General features: G+C 37.9%; 1 long non-coding RNA gene across 1 annotated transcript in view; it reads right to left on the reverse strand.

Annotated features, from left to right (window-relative positions):
• Nucleotides 1–8,831, reverse strand: part of LOC138018383 (uncharacterized) — a 20,952-nt gene extending 12,121 nt beyond the window's left edge. Inside the window, exon 1 of the long non-coding RNA XR_011126010.1 lies at nucleotides 8,773–8,831. This is a non-coding gene — a long non-coding RNA (uncharacterized lncRNA). The remainder of the gene's footprint in view (nucleotides 1–8,772) is intronic.
• Between the last annotated feature and the right edge of the window lie 6,169 nt (nucleotides 8,832–15,000).

Raw genomic sequence — 15,000 nt, forward strand, 5'->3', positions numbered from 1 at the left:
CGGGTGAGGCAATCCATCCTCCATTTAGCCTGCGTAGCAAGCGTTTCCGTGCATTTTCAATAGGGAACTTCAGCAACGACGACGGCGACGGCAACGAGAATGTCATCTCAAATATAAATTCCCGTTATTGTAATCGCCTCGTGACTATTTCAACCTTTTTAATGTGACAAGGGTGTGGTAGTTCCTCAAAAATGGCACTTGTCGGAATGGCGCTTAATTTAGGGGAGAAAATGAAAATTTCTCTTCAAGTGCTGACGTTCTTCAAATTTTCACGTTGCTGTTTTGCTGACGACGGCAAAGAAATGGGCAAAAGTGAAAAACGCACTTGCAAGGCGTGCAAAGCTATTCTTTTTGCTCACTAAATATGCCGTCGCCGTTGTCGCTGCTTAAGTTCCCTAGTGTTTTGGCCAAGCGAAAATGGAACGAGACAAAACGAAGGGGGCAGAAGGAGAGGAACCCTAACTCTTTCCTCCTTCTGTTAAAGCATATTTTATAACAACAACAACCACCATCCATTTATTTGCCAAATTAGAAAAAGTTTTACGACACAGAATGAATTACTTAGATCAGGCAAAAAACCACTCAGAATAGTATAAACTAAACGAGCTGAGTAGTGTTTCAATCATAGGAGCTTGCTAATAGAGTAGATAACAAGGTAAGTAATGAAATAATGAAATAAATAAATTTCGTTAATCTAAAGGAAATACATAGGGGAAAAAAATGAAGAAAAATGAAGAAAACGGTACCAAATAGTAATATCGTATTTTGTCAATTCTTGTGTTTTGAACAGTGTTAAGCTAAGAATGAATTGACAATGCCAAGCTAGCATTAAACATAGGTAGATAAGAATTTTCTCATCATTCCTTGCTTAAATAAACACGAAGAACTACTTCATCCAGATTATTCCAAACAGAAGAACCACAGAAGGGTAAATTAGCCTGGTACTATAATTGTGTTTAGATGATACACGTGAAAAGAACTTGTCAAAAGCCTTAAGTACATGTAGTAAATTATGATGATATTGAAATATGAAAAGGGCAGTATGAATAGTCACTAGATCCATTAACTTGATTAATCTTAACTGTGAAAACAGAGGGCTAGAGTGAGCATCTCGATTGAAAAATGTTATTTATTATTCGTACTGCCTTTTCCCGCCAAACTACAACAGGTTAAAGAGTTGTGGCATAAGCGTTTCCCCAGGCAATCAATTGTGTGTGTTACATGAGTAAGGAAAGGATACATTAAGGAATGATATACTTTAGTATATACCACACAGGTGAATAGTGCTTTCCGCGCGCGCTGATTGGCTAACTCGAAGGGATTATGCAAGTACTATTCACCTCCGAGTAGCCAGCGCGCGAGATTTGAAATTCTCCACTGTATTTTACAAAAATAAAGTTTATTTGGTTCGCTTTTTATTCAACCAGTATGGTATATACTAAAACAATTATTCACCTCAGTGTCGGTGAAAGTGCTGGATATTTATCCCGCCGCTTCGCTGCTCGGTAAATATAATAATAATAATAATAATAATAATATATAATATATAAAAGCTTATATAGCGCTTACATTACAGAGTATCCTGAAGCGCTTTACAATATTAAAAACTATATGTATATATATATATATATATACATATATATATATATATATATATATATATATATATAAGCATAACCTTAAAAAAATAATAAATAATAATAATAATAATAAATATAAAAAAAATAATAATAATAATTATTATTATTATTTACACTTCTTTCCTCGTTAAAATCTCATGATTATTCATAAGCAATTCTAAATAAGAATATCTTAAGAGTTGATTTAAAACAGTCAACACTCGTACTCTGCTTGATATCAAGCGGCTGGCCATTCCAAATCTTTGGCGCTGCAACCGAGAAGGATCTATCACCAAAAGTCAAACACTTGGTTCTTGGGACTTGTAGGAGTAGCTGGTTGTTAGTCCGTACCGCATAACGACCTGCAGCCTTGACTTGGAGAAGTTCTGTCAAGTAGGAGGGGGCCATACCATTGAGCGCCTTGTAGACAAGAAGAGCAACCTTGAATTGTATGCGAAACTTGATGGGCAGCCAGTGTAACAGTATCAGTATGGGCGTAATGCGATCAAACCGAGGCACCCAATTAATGACTCGAGTAGCGGCGTTAAGCACTCTTTATAGCCGATCCATCTGATATTGTGGGGTTCCATACAACAGAGAGTTGCAGTAGTCTAAGTGAGACGTGGCAAAAGCGTGGATCAGGGTCTTGGTGGACTCCCCGGATAGGTATTTCCTGATTCTACGGATGCGGTATAACCCACGAAAAGCCTTGGAGCTATCAAACCAGGCACCCAGGTTGCGTACTGACCCAACGGGTTTGATTTCCGAAGCACCTACGTGAATGGTGCTAATGTTCACTTTAGATATTTGTTGTATTGACCCAATTATCAGGAACTCCGTCTTTTCGTCATTGAGTTTCAACTGATGATTAACCATCCAACCCCTGATATCTGAAATACAAGCCTTCATGGCTCTGGCTGCATCATCCTGTGACGTACAAGATCCCGGCAAAAGGAAAGGTACAATTGTCTATTAATATGTAATTATAATGTTTGCGAGATAGATGAAGGTATCTAAATAAATAAATAAATAAATAAAAATAAGTATCATCTGCGTATCCCTGAACCTGTGGAAGGTGCTTCTTCACTACATGAAATAGCCGAGAAATATACAGTAAGAAAAGTATTGGTCCCAATCAGCTATCCTGAGGAACTCCACTCGTGACATCAAAGTCCCGAGACTTTCGACCGTCAACAGTTACTCGTTTCCTCCTAGCATCAAGGAAGGCCTTAACCCAACAGAGAGCATGGTCGGTAACACCAAAGTCGTCTTTCAATATCTGAGCCATCATGCCATGATCAATGGTATCAAATGTCCTTCAAATGGTATCAAATATCCATCACTATTCACCTCCACATCGGTGAATAATTGCTAATGATTGAGTATATTATTGGTAACAAAATGTATGAGCTTAAATAGAATGCCAATGCCCCTTGAAATTTTCTTACCAAATTCACGAGTATGTTTTTTTTTTTTTCAATTTAAATTACAATCAATAATAAGACCTACAATTGTAAATATCTGACATATGCAGTTTACTCCACAGGCCTGCCTGGAATTTATAAGCTAATTGGTGGAGGACTTCTCTATGGAGGGCAAAATATTACAAGATTTGTTTCATCTATATTTCTTAAACTCATTAATAATTCATAAGGGTTTTAGCCAATGTTGGTCCGGTGCATGTATCTTGATACCCAATGAAAACACTAATCAAGACATCTGAATTTTAATGAACCTTTATGCTAATAAACCTTCGGGGGAAAAAAGCAGATAAATAAACTACCCGCACACAATGCATTTTAAATTCGAAAATTCAACATAAAATTTTCGCAGTGCCTTTTATCATTAGCGCTTATAATTAGAGTCTTCTTCGCGTATCTTTGCTAGGTTTCAAGGGGTAGTAGAAATGAGTAGATTTTATCCGGTGAACTCAGCAGAATATCTAAATAACCTGCAATGATGCCGGGGATGGCGTTTGTGCGGATCTTTAAACAAAATATACCCTTACGAAGCTCAAGAATGGAACGTAAATTGGACGAACAAGACAGCCGGTGAAAAATGTACATCTGGAATCTTAAAAGCGACGAGTAATACAGAAATTTAAGTGTTTTTACGATTGATTGTCATTAACCTTTCGCTGAAAATTCAAAATTTAGAGTTTCATGTAAACATAGGCACGCATTGCGTACGTGTGGTAGTTCAGTAACTCGACACAGTGCTTTATTCCATAACTGTCAAGTAAGCTGCGTTTTGTTTTCCATGAGATTCAAGTTGTCTTTGCGTAATATGTAGTTCTAATAGAACACAATATTATTTTGGTACCGTAAATCATTATAGTGCTATGACAGATGTCTTAGTTAAATAGCCCCTGAGAAGACATGTAGTTGCTAGTAAAATACCATACCAGATTCTTTGATTGCACTCACGTGATAAGACGGCCATGTTGGTGCCAAAACAATAGAAAAATGTAGTTTAAGTTTTGCATAATAATATAATCAAATTCCCAAGAGACTTTTTCGCTTTTGTTCTTTTTTTGTTCCGTGACGTCAGGAGCAATCAAAGAATTGAGAAATATTTAAGAAAATAGAAGGAAATCGAAAAATATTGGCTTCAAGGCAGACGTGAAGTTTGCTTCAACTTCTTTTGCAGGGTAACTTTAAACGTGTATTCTGCGCGTCTGACAGCTTTTCACGACAAAAGTTCACTGAAGTTAATCCCTATCCAGCGGGTTTAGTATCTGGATGAGAGACCTCAAAATGTACCACTCAGACCGAAAATTCTACTTAACGCTCAAAAATGCAAACTAATCAAGGGACAGATTTTGCTAGCCTGCTTTATGCAAAAGCAAATAAATATTGATACACAGTTTTTAGGAAGAGCAGAAGGACGTTTTTAGGAAGTATCGATCGAGAATAGAAAATTGCCATCAGCAACAAAATTTGCGACATTAAAACAATATAAATTTCGCGCCGCGAATATGAATAGTTACCATAAGCGAAAAACACTTTGTGAGATTTTTGGTACGTTCAATTTTTTCTATTGTACTTTTGGCTGCACAAATAAATCGCAAAATCGAAAGTGTCATCAATTTCAGCGGCCGCCTGTGATCAATTTACTTTGCGTATTTAAGCTTTAAAAAGTAAAGGACCTCAAAACGGGACAGGACATTACAAAATAATTTGACGTTTGAACATGCGAGTCCGAAGGCCCATTTATTCTTGCAAAGATTAGAACATTTTCGGGCACAAATTCTGTGCGAATTGTCTACATGATTCCCCACTTGAAAAAAGCTTACTGGAACGCTGCAGTTCATTACCACCCAACTCTGTGCCTCCTCTTTTTGTGTAACAGGTACCACAGGGAACCCAGTTTACGCTCGTGTTGCGTCTAGCTAAATCTAGATAATGAGATAGTTACCAAAAGAGGTGAGCCTTTTTCATAAACCGGAATAACATTTGTCGCTTTGAAATGATCAGGAAGAGTGCCATATGTAAAGAATTGCAAGAGGATAAGAAATATAGTTCTTTACAACTTTCAAGAGGACAACTGGGATACTAAAAGAAAGGTCCCTCTGTCTTGCAACACGCATTACTTTTATAATCAACAATGAATCTCAGTATTTGCTCTCTTAATGTGAGAGGACTGGGGGACAGCTTGAAGAGACGAGAAGTTTTTAATTGGCTAAGAAAGAAAAAATATTCAATCTATATCTTCCAAGAAGTGCACTGTTCTAAAAAAAGCAATCCCATGTGGTCTGCAGAATGGGGATATAGAACCATCTTTAGTGGCCTTGCCAGTAATCAGAGCGGAGTCGCTGTCCTATTTAATAACACCTTCGATTTTAAAATTAAAAAATCCTTCTCGGATCCAAACGGTAGGTACACTATTTGCGACATTGAGACAGATAAAGAGTATATTACTTTAGCTACCTTATACGCGCCAAATGACGACGATCCAAGCTTCTTTGAAACTTTCTTCGCTCATTTGCTTGATTTTGAGTGCGACGATATTATCCTCGGTGGAGATTTTAACCTTGTTTTAGATGTAACCGCAGACAAGAAAGGTGGGAACCCTAAAACTCATAGTAAATGCCTTGAAATTATTAGACAGAATGACCTGCAACTGCAAGATGTCGGTGGTGCTACCTTTTTTAGGGGTAATCTAAATCAAAGAGATTTGTTAAAAGTTGGAAAAGTATCGGACGTTTTCCTGCAAGAAATACTACAAATTTGGTCAGAAGTTACTTTTGAAGATTGCATGTCCTCTGTCACCCAGCTACGGTCACAGCCTCTTTGGTTCAATTCTCTTGTACCAGTCGAAAATAAACTAATATATTACGCACTATGGGCTACTAAGGGAATTCAGGTTGTCAGTGATTTAATGGTTAATGAGTCCACTTTTTTATCTTTCTCAGAATTTAAAGACCGTTATAGATTTAAACCAAGTTTTCTGTCTTTTCTTGGAGTCATCTCGGCTATAAAGCAGTTGTGGGAAACAACCAAAGGGAAAAACCTAAGCGAAGTTTCGGACTACAATACGTTTAGTGAAAAAGTCCTGATGGCAAATAAACCAAACAGAATAGTATACCAAAAGCTTGTGGAAAAAAAAAAGAAAACAGCCCTTGAATAGTCAGATGAAGTGGTTAGCAGATTGTCTAATTGAACCAAACGAAACTGTGGACTGGGTCGCCGTGTATCGAAAACCCTTCGAATGTACCAAAATCTCTAAACTTCTAGTATTTCAATTTAAGCTGTTTCACAGGCGATTAGCCACCAATAATTTTCTGAAAAAAATAAACTTTCTTGAAAACGATCTCTGCAGTTTCTGTCAACGGGAAGAGGAATCACTCATTCACTTATTCTGGACTTGCACTGTAACGTCTCGTTTCTGGGAAGCTTTTAAGGAATGGCTGATTCGTGACAAAGCTCTTCCGACGTTAGACTTGTCACCATCATTAGTTGTTGGTCTAAAGCCTGAATTAATTCAAAACAAGAATCACTACTTTTTATTTTTGGTCGCGAGGTATTACATTTGGACCTGTAAAACACGCAGTCATTGTCCTAAAATAGAAGGCTTCCACCTATTCCTCTCACATTACAGTCCTACGACTTGTAATTGAAAGAACCTAATTACTGTTTGTGTTGCAAAGGGCTTTGTCTTTTTTTTGTTGTTGTTGTTGTTGCTGTTTTGTTTTTTTTTTTGTATTTCTATTGTATGGTGTAAATTAATACCCTTTGGTTTGTTAAGTAGGTAGGGATCGTAAGTATCGTAAGTATTGTAAGTATTGTAGGTAGGGATCGTTAGTATTGTACTTATAGTAAGTATTGTTAATCAATAAATTAAAAAAAGGAAAAAAAAAGGCCCAGTTGCCTTATTAGAATTTAAAGTACTTAAAATATCTATGATTTCAAAGTTAGTAACTGGTAAGAGACTTCCAAAAGGCATTCGAAAGTGTGGATCGCGACGTCATCTGGATGCTAATGCAACACTACGGCTTCCCCCCCCCCCCCCCCCAAAGTTCATCATACAGCAACTGTACTCCAGCTGCCAAGTCATACACGACGGGAAGTTGACGGACACATTCCAGGTACAGACCGGTGTTCGTCAAGGCTGCGTACTGTCGCCGACCATCTTCCTTCTGGTAGTCGACTGGATTATGAAGCAGGCTACATCAGATAAGAAGACCGGCATCCAGTGGACTTTCACCAAACAGCTGGAGGACCTGGACTTCGCTGACGACATTAGCCTCCTCTCACACAAATACCAGGACGCACAAGAGAAGCTGTCCCGCCTCGCCGAAGAAGCTAAGAAGACGGGCCTCAATATCAACATCAAGAAGACGGTGGTGATGCAAATAAACAACAAGAAACAAGACCCCATCACACTCCACGACGAAGACCTGAACGAGGTGGAGAATTTTGTCTACCTGGGCAGTGTCGTCAACACAGATGGAGGAACAGACGAAGACATCAAGAGCCGGATCAACAAGGCCAGACATGCATTCAACACCCTCCGCCCCATTTGGAATTCTTCAGCCCTCTCCCTCCACAACAAGATCAGAATCTTCAACACCAGCGTCAAGTCTGTCTTACTGTATGGCTCCGAAACATGGAGAACTACAAAATCAAACACCCACAAGCTGCAGACCTTTATCAACAGATGCCTCGGAAACATCATCATCATCATGCCCAGACGTCATTTCCAACGCCGACCTCTGGGACAAGACTGGTCAAAGCCCCATTGAAGTGGAGATCAAAAAAAGGAAGTGGGGGTGGATCGGCCACACACTCAGGAAGTCCCCCTCAAACGTCACCAAGCAAGCCCTCGACTGGAATCCACAAGGAAAGCGTAAAGTAGGAAGAACGAAACAGACCTGGCGCAGGAGCACTGATGCAGAGGTGAATGCAATGCCATTGGTGCGACATGGGCACAGCTGAGGAGGACCTCACAGCGCCGAGTACCGCTATGATTCATGTGACTGATTGAAACTACATACTTTGTCCTTGAGTAGACTCCAAATTCCATTTAGAACACTTCATAAAATAAAACTATATTGAGAATGTTGTATAAAATGTTATAAAACCATTGGATCAAGGGTAGCAGCTGATAGTCCTCTTTATGGGACTCGTGCACATAAAGCTTACCTCGATAATCCCCATAGTTCTCTCTTGACTTACTTGACTGACTTAAGCCGTTAGGTTCCCTGTGGAACATAGGGCCGCAACAACACTCCTCCAGCGCACTCGGTTCTAATTAAACCCATCTCAAGAGGTACATGCTCATTTCCTCAAACTTTTGTTTTCTTTCTTTTCTCAAGTGGGATCCAGAAGGGGTTTCAGTTTGGTGAACCACATTCTGCAAAACCTATTTAAATCTCCCTTCAATTCCACGCATGAACCGCCGTTACTTTACCAGAAGACTAATCCAGCATTTACTTTCCCTCGGCAGTATTCTACCATTCCGGTAAACTAGTTGATCGATAGCAGTATATCAGAGCTAGCCAATTACAATTTGCTTTTCATCATTTTTCTCATTAATGCCTTTTTAAAATCTTCGTCTAATTCAATTAATGTGTAATAAACGTCGTCTTACTGAAAGTGAGCAAGAACGTATAGCAATAAAAAAAATATTAACAATTCTATTTTATACTCACGCTTCTAAACTCGCAATTCTCTTGATGAAGTGTTCGGCAAGTGATCTTAAAACTGATCTGATACCAGTCAATTTTACTAATGATTATATAAGACGTAGTGATAGTAAATGATTGACAGTAATAACCATCAATTATTCAGTGTGTTGATTTCGAAAACGTTCACTTACAAATTTTGTTTTCTGAAATTTCGGAGACAATTATTTCGGATTTATAAAAGTGGAGACATTCAACGATTGTTAATTCCGAATGAAGTGGGTAACGTGTATTCTTCCTTTGAACACATGAAAATTAACACGTTTGGCTTTCTAGGAAGTACAAACTCTCGAGGAAAGAAGCCCAAATTATCGAAAAGAATACTGAGAAAAGATTAGAATTACAGACAGGATGTAGTTCCCGCATAATAAGAGCAAAATCATTACTCGTTAATTTTGTATATCGAAAGATTAATACAGTATGGGAGAGCATTTTTCGAGATAAATTCTCAAACCGACTAGCGGGCTTAGGGCAAGTTCAGGCGCTCTTTTGAAGCAATATTTTGTCTCGTCAAGACAAGCTAAATATCTTTTAAGGTATCCCATTCCTATCAATTAAGGCGGTTAATTGGCAACAAATAATCCCGTCATGAAAATTTCATCTCAGTCTTATAGGACAAATATCATTTTATTTGAGAAACGACTGTTTGTTTTTATCGTGAGACACATCTCAGTAAGACAGGCGAACTACCCAGTTCCCACCGCAGTCTTAGGAAATAGAGTGGTCTCAACGCAATTTTAGCATTGCTCTGTTAAACAAGTTTTTCCTTTGAATTAGTTTTTTTGTGTGTTGAAAAGGAAAAACCATTTTAGCTTTAGTAGTTTTTAATTACTAGCGCACCTCTTTTATTCCTGTTTGAAAGTTTGCTTATTTGAGGAAATTAGCTTAAGTTGTGTTATTTTTTGCTCTAATTGTGTGCGCTAAGATAAATTTATTCAGTTTAAATGGGACCGATGCATTTTCTCTTTATTTTTTAGCTTTGCTTAATTCCACTATTTACCACAAATTCATTATATTAAAACGAATTTTCCAGTTTAATGCAAATAATGCCGTTCTCTTTGCTCACGAATAGGCCCAATATTTCTATGCTACTCTGAAAGAATTGACAAACTGTCAATTCCATATTTTTGCCATATTTTTAGCCTTCCAAGAGATTGTTAATTTTTCAATTTTTTCACATTCATGAAACGTTTTCTCCAACTCTCCTTATTCGTGCAAAAATTTGTGTGGATCATCTTATTGGCTGAAAAAAAAAGCCAGGTGTTGATTGGCTAAGAGGTAAAAGTGATTAATAGTTTACCACCGGTGAATTTGCATAGGCTTTTTTTGACTATTTACGCTAAAAAAGCGGTTAATACTTTTCTTCTTCTTTTGCTTATCATGAGAAAGTCTCCAAGTTACTCAATAATTTTTAAATTTCTCATTAATACTGGATTTTCCCTTGTAAAGTTTACTATTTATTCAAGAAGGTCAATATAATGTTGCTTATCTTGTTGCAGTTTTTCTTGTGTCGCCAGTTAACAAATTAGTATTTTCTTTTCCATTCAATTCATTTAAATATCGTGTTTTATCCTCTTCAGGTTTTCTGAAATACTCTTCTTTTGCCATAATTGATCAATGAAGACAAAGATTGTGTTCTTGCACTTTATACAAATAACTAAAAATTGTCTCAGTTGTACCCATTTATTTGGATATCCTTTCCACTTTTCAAGCGCTTTTTTTTTATTTTTTTTTTATTTCACTTTCTCAATTCTAAGAATTTCCTGATCAGTTTCTGCAATTCCTCTTCATAAAAGCTCCCTTTATGTCTTCTGCCGTTATGTCAACTAATTTATATGAGTAATGGGTTTTGTTGGTTTTTATCTCATTCACAATAACTCCTTAGTCCTTTTAGGTCTACAACCTTTATAGAATATTTTAGGTTTGGATTTTGATATTCTAACCTTATCCTCGAAGCTCAATTTTAAATTTTGGGTTGTCGTTTTTCCCAAAAATAAAATCACGCTTTCATTGTTTTTCTTACTCGCTTTGACAGGACTCATCTTAACTGATGAATGTTTTTTGCTATTGTATTTTACAATGAGGTTATCAATTTTATAATAATATATGTTATTGCACGCTGAAAAAAAATTTCCACATCCAATTTTTATTATTCGATTAAACCTTTCCACAACAAAAACCTTGTGTTCCTTTTCAGCTGAATATAATTTAATTAACCCGGCTTCTTGCTTTTCAAAATATTGTCAACATTTTGATTGTAAAACTCTTTTCCCTTATCAATTCTTATCAGCATTTGAAACAGTCACACCATTTTTATAGTCTCTTGCCCCAACTTTCTCGTGGCCAGTTTGCGTAAAATCGTTTAAGAGCTCTTCTTTCGAACAGGAACGCTTGCTACGCTGGTTATGCTTTTCAACATTTTTGATCCACCTGAAAAATAGTGAAAATGGCAATTTTAAGGAAGATAAATCTGTATTAAAGTTCAAACGGCTAGAAAAACCCAAAATATTGAAATCACTTCTCAGTGATTATTAACCAGTATAGGTTAACCAGTATAGTTGTACCCAGCCATTATATACGATGGTGTCCGGGATCCCTTGACTCTGTGCGTATTTGATCGCTATTTGGCCGAAAAATAGTGAAAATGGCAATTTTCAGTGAATATTAACCGGCATGAATAAGGTGGAAAGGAACAGCGAAGATCACAAATACAAAAAGTTGGATTTTGGTTCTTTGTATTTCAAATTCAGCGAATCTTTTTTCAAAAATCCGGATTGGAAATCCTGGAAGAAACGCCACTGAAAACGGCTTTAACATCAAAAATCCATTCTTGGATTCACTTTTGTGAGCGGTTTAGTGTTAGAAACTTGAAATGGTTTAGATTGTTTTGAAGCAGCTTTGACTAGTTCAAATCGGTTTATTTCAACTGAGAATCCCTCCGTGAACGAAACTAAGGTGGAATGTGTCAACTCAAAATGGTTTAGTGTACTGCATTAAATGCATCAGGGAAATGGATAAGTTGTGAGTGAAATGGTTTAGTCGATCGACTTGTGAACGTGTATAGAACGTTTTCATATGACCTGGCGGCCATATTAGTGTTTCAGAACAATGGAATGGCGGACATGATGGTGTACCAAACTAATCCTCTGGGAATTGAACTCCATCTTTTTGCAAATACTTTCCTTTGTTTCAGTAATTAAATATGGCTGCTGGTCACGTGATTGACAAAGGGTGCCTTAACACACTGACTTCTGGGAGTGATTCTAAATAGATTTTACTCTATCTAACACCAGACGTTTTTTACTTGTCACTTGGGGGCAATTGCGTAGAGAAGCCAGAAAATTTCAGGGTGTCAACGAGGTTTGAACCCGTGACTTCGCTATGCCGCTAAGACGCTCAGTAACCAACTGAGCAACTGATGTTGCATGGAAGCTGGTCATTTATGGGATCAAACGTTCCTGTGATGAATGAAACAACGAGTGACCGCGTAACCTCACGATACAGGTCTTGCCTGGCTACCTTGTGATCTTCTGATCTCGCTACTGCGAGGTCAAGGATTTAAACCCTGTTGAATTTTTCAAGTTACCAATTGCGTTCATAACTTCGAAGATCATCAGAGCTTCACTTATCGAAGAATTAGCTTGGTACACCATCATGGCCGCCATTTCTTTGTGTTGGAACACTAACATGGCTGCCGTGATGTCATGTGAAAACGGTCTATGGTAGCATTTCAGAGCCCCCCTTGCCCTCTCCTAGTAAATATTGCACAGTCCCTGCTTATTCGGTCCAGGGTTGAATGGATTGATACATGATAAGCGTTGGCCGTCGGTTGATCGAAAAAAGCAAGCAATACTGGTTTTCTTGCGTGAAAAATAAATGATCAGTGATAAGTTAGCAATAAACGAAAGAGAGAAGTGATCCTTGCACTTACCTGGACATTTTTAAGCAATAGGCCATTTCCGAGTTCATGTCTGCCTCCTCTTCAAAGCGAGTCTAGGTGCAAAGTTTTTGAGATGGTAATTAGTTCTACTTTACATATGAATGAAAACTAATTTTCATAAGAAAAACTTCGAACCTAGACTCGCTTTGAAGAGGAGGCAGACGTGAACTCGGAAATGGCCTATTGTCTCTTATAGACACCTGAAACAATCCATGTGGCTTCAACCTCATTAATTCTCCTCTGCGATGCCGGTGAAATGCTCTACCAACTGATAAGATAAGTACGAGGATCACTTCTTCCTTTCATTCTATAAGCCGCACTTCAAATAGATAATTTATTTTATTCAACAACTATGAAGGGGTGTCCTTTCATATGATGAACCCAATTTTTCGCTTTAACTGTATTAAAACTGAACTCAACCAATTGAATTTAACTTTTGAGTTATTATATATGCAAAACGCGAGTTTAAAAGTCTGAAAACCAAAACCTCCCGTGCTGCATATTAATTCTGCGGCGTACACACGCATTGTATTCTTAAACTAGTGAGCCTGTAAGGTCATTTTCTCCTGGGTCCAGCTCTCTGAAGATAGTAATGGCGGACCATTAAATAGGAAAATTCCAGTTAAAATAAACAGTTGTTTTTTTGAAATCAAGGCATAAGACTTTGGTCGCTTAGTGTGTAGTTAACATAGTTTTGAAATTCAACGAAAAATAAAAGTTGATTTTATGGTCACAGGGACACTTTAATTGTTATATTAGTGACTGGAACTCCTTACCTGCACATGTGATGTCCTCACCTAGTCTTCAGTCTTTTAAATCTTCATTGCTCAAACATTTACGCTCTCAAATTATGTAATCAACCCTTACTCGTCCTAGTGTCTATTCATTTGTATGTGTGTGCGCGCGCTTGTTGGCTTTGCACGTGTGTGTAAGTGTGAGTGTGAGGAGGTGTTAAAAAGAGTTGACAGGCCTACACGACTCCCTTGTACGTGGTCTGGTTCCTGTTGCCTTTGTCATAATTTTGCTCTCTTGAGTACATATTTGAATGGATGCCTCTTTTAGGCGGCTCCTGTAGTATTCATTTAGCAATGGTTTTTGCCCTATGGGGCTTTACATGTGAATCTCTATACTGCTGTGTGATACGTTTTCTTCCAAGAAAATAGTTGGTCTCGAAAGTAATGTTTTTAGTTTCTTGGTGTTGATTTTCTCAGCAGTAATGTGAATGTGACCTTATGGCGTCTCGCTTTTGCGCCAATTTAATTCTAGGCTCGACCGATATATTCATCGGCGGTAGAAGCGAGAGATCTTCTGTTCTTAAATGTTTGACCTGGGCCCGGGTTCATTTTGTTTTTTTTTAATTCTTTCTCTCGTCCTTCTGACTTCTTCAGCGTGTTTTGGTTTGTGGCCATGGTCAGTAGCTGTCCTCCTTGAACCTCTGAAGTTAATTCGTTCTCGTGGATGCTCTTTTGATATTTGATGCCGATGTCTTTAGGTCGCTTCTTTGTCGAGACATTAAGATAACCCGACTCTAGATGGAAGTTCTCTGACATATTATTTGGTCAGGCAAGACCGCGGTTTCGATCCTATCATGTGGATCTCATCAGTTGCCGATAGCTTGATTTAAGGTGAAGAGCTTTGTCTGCAAAAACCATGTGTGTTTGTCTCTATTTGTACTCGATGGAAGGATCGAACTTGCTAAGTTCTGATTGGCTATAGAATTCTAGCCAATGGAGTTTATGTGTTTTCGATCCATATGAGCGTAGCTTGATGTTGTGTTTCTTTAGAAGGCTGAAACCGGTATTTTCCTTTCTGTATGCTGTTTTTAAGGAGAAGAGTGCTATGTTTTCTTTAACGCTTGTGTATTTAAACTGTTGCTCAGAAAGTGAGCTTAGGTTTCTTCTTGCCTATGCGTAAAAGTTGCATTTTGATTTAACTCTCGCTCCTTTTCCGTTCCAGTTGTGTGATTTTGATCTGTCACGCACAAGGAACAGGGCCTGTCCATAATAATCATCAAGTGTTAAAAAGAGTTGATTTTGTGGTCACAGAGACACTTTAATTGTTATATTAGTGACTGGAACTCCTTACCTGCACATGTGATGTCCTCACCTAGTCTTCAGTCTTTTAAATCTTCATTGCTCAAACATTTACGCTCTCAAATTATGTAATCAACCCTTACTCGTCCTAGTGTCTATTCATTTGTATGTGTGTGCGCGCGCTTGTTGGCTTTGCACGTGTGTGTAAGTGTGAGAGTGAGG

This window comes from Montipora capricornis, chromosome 10 (genome assembly GCF_036669925.1).
Source record: "Montipora capricornis isolate CH-2021 chromosome 10, ASM3666992v2, whole genome shotgun sequence".
NCBI lineage: Eukaryota > Metazoa > Cnidaria > Anthozoa > Scleractinia > Acroporidae > Montipora > Montipora capricornis.